This window comes from Lytechinus variegatus, chromosome 8 (genome assembly GCF_018143015.1).
Source record: "Lytechinus variegatus isolate NC3 chromosome 8, Lvar_3.0, whole genome shotgun sequence".
Lineage (NCBI taxonomy): Eukaryota > Metazoa > Echinodermata > Echinoidea > Temnopleuroida > Toxopneustidae > Lytechinus > Lytechinus variegatus.
In genome coordinates this window covers 41871479-41878608 of record NC_054747.1, presented here as the reverse complement: position 1 = coordinate 41878608, position 7130 = coordinate 41871479, and positions in this window count along the sequence as shown.

Below are 7130 nucleotides of genomic sequence, written 5' to 3'. Positions count from 1 at the left end.
TATCCTAAAAGGACCTTTGGCCCCCATTCCATAAATTTTACCATTATGGTAACTTTGCCGTCCAATGGTAACCTTCATGAAATCTTGGCCGTTTGTCATTGTTACCATGGTAGTTACCATTGACGGCAAAGTTACCATTACGGTAACTTGTCATCCAATGGTATCTTTCATGAAATCCTTGATTCTGATTGGCTGTTGAGCATTGTTACCATCATGGTAGTTACCATTGGATGGCAAAGTTACCATAATAGAAACTTTCATGCTACAGAACCATGATGATTTCTATACAATGTTAATGCTTTACAAACCTTGATTTGTGATCGGTTACTCAGACCTTTTACCAGAAGAGTATTTCTTAAAAGTGGATACCATAAAATAATCAACTTTTTAATGCATCCAACCCTCTTTGATCTCAAATTTTACTGAACTGCATGAACTATTACACCTTTTACTATACACATAAAGTGGGTGCAAATGATTTCAGGACAGCCTAGGCCTCGTCTTACTAAAAGTTATGATTGATCCATTCAACCTAAAATATATGGAAATTCATCAATGTCATAATTTCTTCTTTAGGAAATTTGCACAAGGTTCTTTGAAAACAAAGAGAGGCATATGTAATTGCCAAGAAAACGGTGAATGTATGAATATACATCATATCTACAATTTCTTTTTTAACAAACGTGTATCTCAAGGCCACCGCACACCTATCGACCCGACTGGTCGGCGACTGGTTTGCGACTGAGTGAGGGGAGATGAATCGCAAGGCAGTCATAAGCCTCGACACCGCACACTTTGCGATCCGATCTGCGACTCACGCATGCGCTTTTTGCCTTTGGCATAGCATCTGAGAAATTGCACTTACTACTGCGTAGTTTATCATAATACGCGTTATACAACTCTGCTGTCTGATTGGCTGGAGGTTGGATTGAGCTTGCGATCCAGTCATAAGGATTCGACATGTCAATTCCGATTTTCCTTGCGACTTGTCTCTGACTAGACTCTGACCGGTCTGCGACGCTCAAGCTGACAAGAGCTGTGACGTCACATCTCCCCTCACCCAGTCGCAAGCCAGTCGGCGACCGGTCGGGTCGTAAGTTGTGCGGTGCATGGCCTTTATATGTTGACGTTGCTGGCTTTCCTTAGTTGTAGTTGATTGATCATAACTCTTTGTAAGACAGGGCCCTGATGTATAAATTGGATGTACTTAAGGGATTCATCCCATCATTATCAACCTTCCAAAATAGGCCTGAAGTTTATGCTAAAGTTGGTCTTTATGGGGTTTTTAAAATCCAATTTATACATGCATAATAGATTTATTTGACCCTAGATATAATTACACAATAGTTCCTGTATTTCATGATATTACGAACAGCTTTATGAAACCCCCACCATGTTTTTTTTAAGGTACATTTGAGTAAAATGGACTGACATCCCTGATGAATTACTAAGAATGTTTTAAACAGAAATATGGCGCAATATAAATACTGTGGATCTTTTTATTATTATGAATGGCTGAACGCAGGAGTGCTTGTCCTTTCATTGGTTCTAAAGCAGATTCCCAATCACTTTGAAATTGAGTCCATTAAGATTGAAATTCAATCCCTTTAGATTGAAATTCACTCCATTTCGATTGAAATTCACTCAATTTCGATTGAAATTTTTGCTGATTAGAACCTGAATGCAAAATTTAAGGCCCTGTCACATCCGTGCAAGCATTGCCTGTGGTAAGTATTTTTATTACGGTCCGCAGCTCGCCAGCATAGTCAGTATTTCGCACATACCTCACGCAGACGCGTGCAGAAGTCTGATTAGCATGTAGAAAAGCTTTGAACATGCTCCCAGAAACTCTTGCGAGCGATTGCCTGCGACTCGCCCTCAAAGCTTACACAGAATGATCCTGAGAATGATGTGACAGGGTGTTTAATACTGTCAAAGATTGATGAATGATACAGGATATCCATCACCTCTGTGTTTAATCATTACTAATTTATTTGTCGGGTGGACTAAAAACATGGTTATGGAATTCAAACAAGAAAAATATATCCTTCAATAGTCAATTTTATTTAGAATTGTTTTGAAGAACTACAGACACAATGGCTCAAATTCACAAAGGTTGTTTTTAAAACCATCGGTTTAACCAATGCAGATTATGCAGATTTCCTGTATAATTTAAGCTAATTTACTGCGTATAAAAAAAAGCCCAATGCTGAAGAGTGCTTTTGTCACAGTGGGCCAAATTGACATCTGTTCTCTTGTCATGGTTATCCACGCTAGTTTATATTAGTCCACTGTTTTTAATTAACAAGTTCACTCTACAAACAGTTGACTCATGATTAAAATAGCGTTCTTAACCATGGCAACAGGCGTCAATTTGGTGCACTGACAAAAGCGCCCATTAGTATTGCACATTTTCAATATCCGTAGCGTGGTAAATAAGCATAATTTATACAGGAAATCTGAATGAACCATGACTTTTTCTTGTTTTACATTATTTACAAGCCTTAGGGGAAGGAGGCAAGGTATTTAAGTGACAAATTGGTTGACAAACTACTTAGTACAAAAATAACTTCTGAATAATATTTTGAAAAATGTGTGCTTTTAATTGAATTTCAGTGTTATCACAATTACAAGTTCATATTGATAAAATCTATTCTATGAGTATTTTTTTCTAATGCATTTTAATACTGTTCTGTTCAATGTCTAACAATGTATTTGATATGTATAAATTTGTATGTAAACAGAACTCAATGCACTTATGAGGTAACTTCAGAGAGATATGCCAGAAATGATATTTGTGACAAAAATGGTAAAGGAATTTCATTTTAGGAATTTCATTTTCTCTGAGAGATTCAGTGTCACATCGAATAATATTTGTTCTTTTGTACTGATGTTGTAAATATGTGAGTTTGTTTGTTGTAAAGGTATGACTGTACAGAGGAATGTATTAATTGAATGAAGAAGAAGAAAACAGAACATTTGTTTCACTCGTCTTTTCTTTTATTTTTTGTCGAGAAATGTAATAGAGTGGAAGAAGAAAATAATTGGAAAAAACAGTATGGGATGAATGGAATCTCGGGACCCGTTTTACAAAGAGTTACGATTGATCAGATCAACTCGACCATATGGAAATCGTCATAATTTTCCCGACGGGAAATTTGCATAGTGTCCTTGGAAAACAAAGGAGCACATCAAGTTGTCAAGACAATGATGGATACATGACTATTTTATAAACAAAGATACAGTTGAGATGATGAAGTCGCTGGCTTTCCATAGTTATGGTTGATCGGATCAATTTCAAGTGGTAAGATAAGAACTGGAAGCTCAGAGAACGAGGATTCAGTTGCCATTTTCTGGTCAAGATTTGCAAATCTTTGGGAAGTAAAGTCAGAGTCCGGCAAAAATAAACTATTGTCAGGACTGAGCCTTTCTACTCTCGTTTTGTAATCTTCTTTATTAACTTCTGTTCTCCTCTGCCTTTTTTAAGTCTCGTTTTATGTACTGTCTGTACTATTGCTCTTGAATGGGGATGGGAGCATATCCGAACTACCGCACCTTTCTTAACACCCAATCGAAATTGAAATTGAAAAAATGATATCTATTGAACTCAGACAATACGATTATTGATTGATTGAATTTATTTTGCGTTCAATGTTTTAATAAACAATCATATAATTGCGAGAGGGTATTCATTTGTCTCGCAATCTACTATGGTCAACAAGGAAATTCGTGATCACTCTCGCAAAAAGTGTTCACTGGCTCAATAGCCCACCTATTGTTCTCGCGCTTGTGCGTACGGTCTTGGAGATTAGTATAAATACAGTACGATATCGGACAATCCTTGTCACTTGATAAAGAGTTGCAGCGGCACTCGAAAGCTCGTGAACTTGTAAGCTAGTGAACACTTTTTGCGAGAGTGATCACGAATTTCCTAGAAAGCCAGTGAACACTTTTTGCGAGAGTGATCACGAATTTCCTTGTTGACCATAGTAGATTGCGAGACAAATGAATACCCTCTAGCGATTATTTCAATCCGCAATAATGAACCTATTTAGTATTAGAATCATATAATTTTCCAGAAAAAAATACGTAAAAGTTCGTTTTACCGTTGCAATCGAAGCGAAACAGAATAATCATTTAATATGATACAGAAATATAAGTGGTTAACGAAAAAACGAAAGATTATATAATTGCCATGATAAGCGCATGCAATGATACCCCAATGTTACCATTAAATTAAAATCTTGGGTTTTTTAGGAACACTATCAGCTTTCCACTAAAACGGGGTTTATTATTATTATTTTACTGAACCAAAAGGAAAAGTAAACAAGAAAAAGTTCTTTACTTCGTCGAATAGAATTTGATTGACGACAGGAATTAAATTCGCTCCTCATAAGATAATGTTTCCAAGCTATGAAATTAAGTCCATCATCTCTAGATCAAATGACAGAATTAAAATGATATAATATAAAATCGGGTACATTCGTAATTCCGAAAGTTCGGATATTCCGAAGGTTCGTATTTCCGAAGGTTCGTAATTCCGAAGGTTTGTTAGTCCGAAAACGTAATGATTAATAAACCTTATTTCGTTTTCGGACTAACGAACCTTCGGAACAACGAACCTTGTCTCGTTTTCGGACCAACGAACCTTCGGAACATCGAACCTTATTTCGTTTCGGATTATCGAACCTTCGGAATAACGCCACAAATGTTCGGATTAACGAACCCTTTTACGTTTTCGGATTAATGAACAATGAGGTATAGGCAATTTACGTGTTTCGGAATTACAAACCTTCGGAATTACGAAGTGTAACCATATAAAACTATTATGATTGAAAATTCAAACAAAGAGCACACAAAACAGGAGAAGATGGTTAACTTTTATCTTACCATCGTCATGATCTTGAAAGTTTAGGCTATAATTCAGGAATATATTAAAATGAAAATTCATCTCTACAATGAAATTTGACCGTAAACCGTGTTATAAGAATGTGTCAAACTCTGAGAATATATATTGCAGTTTGACCGAATGAAAAGCCGTAAGCCACGCTTTAGACGATACCAGAAATGATGATTACCCCCCCCCCAAAAAAAAAGGGGGGGACAGAAGAAAAGAAAGACACAGAAGATGCGATCCAGTACCCTGTCGTATTTCTCAGTCTGTGAGGTTTCCAAATATCTATGTTATTCTTTATCGCCGGACACATCACCTTTAGGGGAAAATGAAACGAAATATAAGAAAATGGAAATTAGTTTATTGATATGATAATGTTAATTGAATGCCTTCTATTCGATGAACATCAACCTAAAATAATGATGTGATAGCGTACACATATTAGCAATATTATGACTTGGTATAGCAATAAAATGTAAACGCAAAATGCATGTGTGCCCCAAATCTGTATCGCATATTAAATAATAATAATAATAAAGCCCCTAGGATGATAAAATCACTGGCGGATCCATCACCTTCCAGAGACCCATCACCTTCCGGAGAAAATGAAAACAAAATAAAAGAAAATGGACATTAGTTTATTGATATGATATTGTTATTTAAATGCCTTCTATTATCAACCTATAGGAATGTATATACAGTACGTAATGTAATAGCGTACACATATTAGCAATATGAATTCGGTATAGCAATAAAATGTAAACGCAAAATGCATGTGTGCCCCAAATCTGTATCGCATATAAAAAAAAACTAAAGCCCCTAGGATGGTAAATCACTGGCGGATCCAGGGGGCACAGTCGGCCCGTACGTGCCCCCCCCCCCTCCTTTAGAGAAGCAAAATTAAAATTTGTAATGTAAAAATGCCTTTAAACCAGCGGTACGTGTGCCCCCTCTTTTGACAGTGAAGACTTTTTTTCTTTTTCCTTTTTGCTTGTGAAATGTTTCCTCCAAAAAATGTACCCCCACACTCCTTTGAAAAATCTTGGATCCGCCCCTGGATGAAATACGCATTCACTTACGTCATTCTGGAGTATACTAGCATTCGTGCAGAGTCACCCCAAAGGTTTTAGATATCTTCACATTGAGGCAATCGTATTGAGAGCTCTCCAATTCCAACTCGAAGCACACTATAGAGGTAAAAAAAAAAAGTATTGGCACTCATGGTATTAAAAGCCACAACCTTGAGGAAATATGGGTGGACATAAATGCAGCATTAATACACCTGAAAACATCAATTAAACTAAAAACAATCCATGTTCATCTATTTTCCTGATTTTCGTCATTTTATGAGAAGATTTCTGTAGCGTATATGTCTTTCTAATAATAATAATTGGCATTTATATAGCGCTTTATCAATCTACGACTGTTCAAAGCGCTTCACAATTATGTATACAAGGTCACTGGATTCATAGCAGTTTATGGCTTGCTAAACCAGCCACAATGACGGTTGTTTCCTAGCCTACCGGTAACCAATTAGCACCTGGTTGAGAGTGGCCATTGTGTGGATTGACGCCTTGCCAAAGGGCGCTAAGCCATGGTGGGATTCGAACACACAGACCCTCTGATTACAAGGCGAGAGTCAGAACCGCTTCATCAAGGCGCTTCTCACTCTCCCATATTTTTCTCCAATACTTGACACCGGGGGGGGGGGGGGGGGGGCCACTTACATTGACGAGTGGATACCATGCGCGACCAAAAAAACACGTAAAAAGGATGTCCTTTTCACGATAAGGCACGTTACGTACGTAACGTGAAAAGGGTGTCAAAAACACAAAAATAATGAAAAAAGGTATCTATTTCGCTAGGAAAATTACGTGTTTAGGGTCGAATTTGCGGGGATGATAAAACAAAATTAAAATGTTTTATAAAGGATGTCCTTTTTGCCCCAACACTTCGTGTTTAGAGTCCGATTTGCGCGAGGTGTAGAAGGTGGGGTCGTACTAAACCAATAACGTAAAGCAGACGACCGAAGGACCCGTAACAATAAAACATTCCTGTACTTGTTTAGGGGTTCATTTCAGGGAATATTTGCCAAGAGTATCGTTTTGTTTCCAATACTTGTTAAGGGTAGGGTTTCACACGCCAATACTTGTTAAGGGGTGCATTTTCAGAATATGGAAATTACGTGTTTAGGGTGCTTTTCGAGACCCCATGGTCGCGCATGGTATCCACTCGT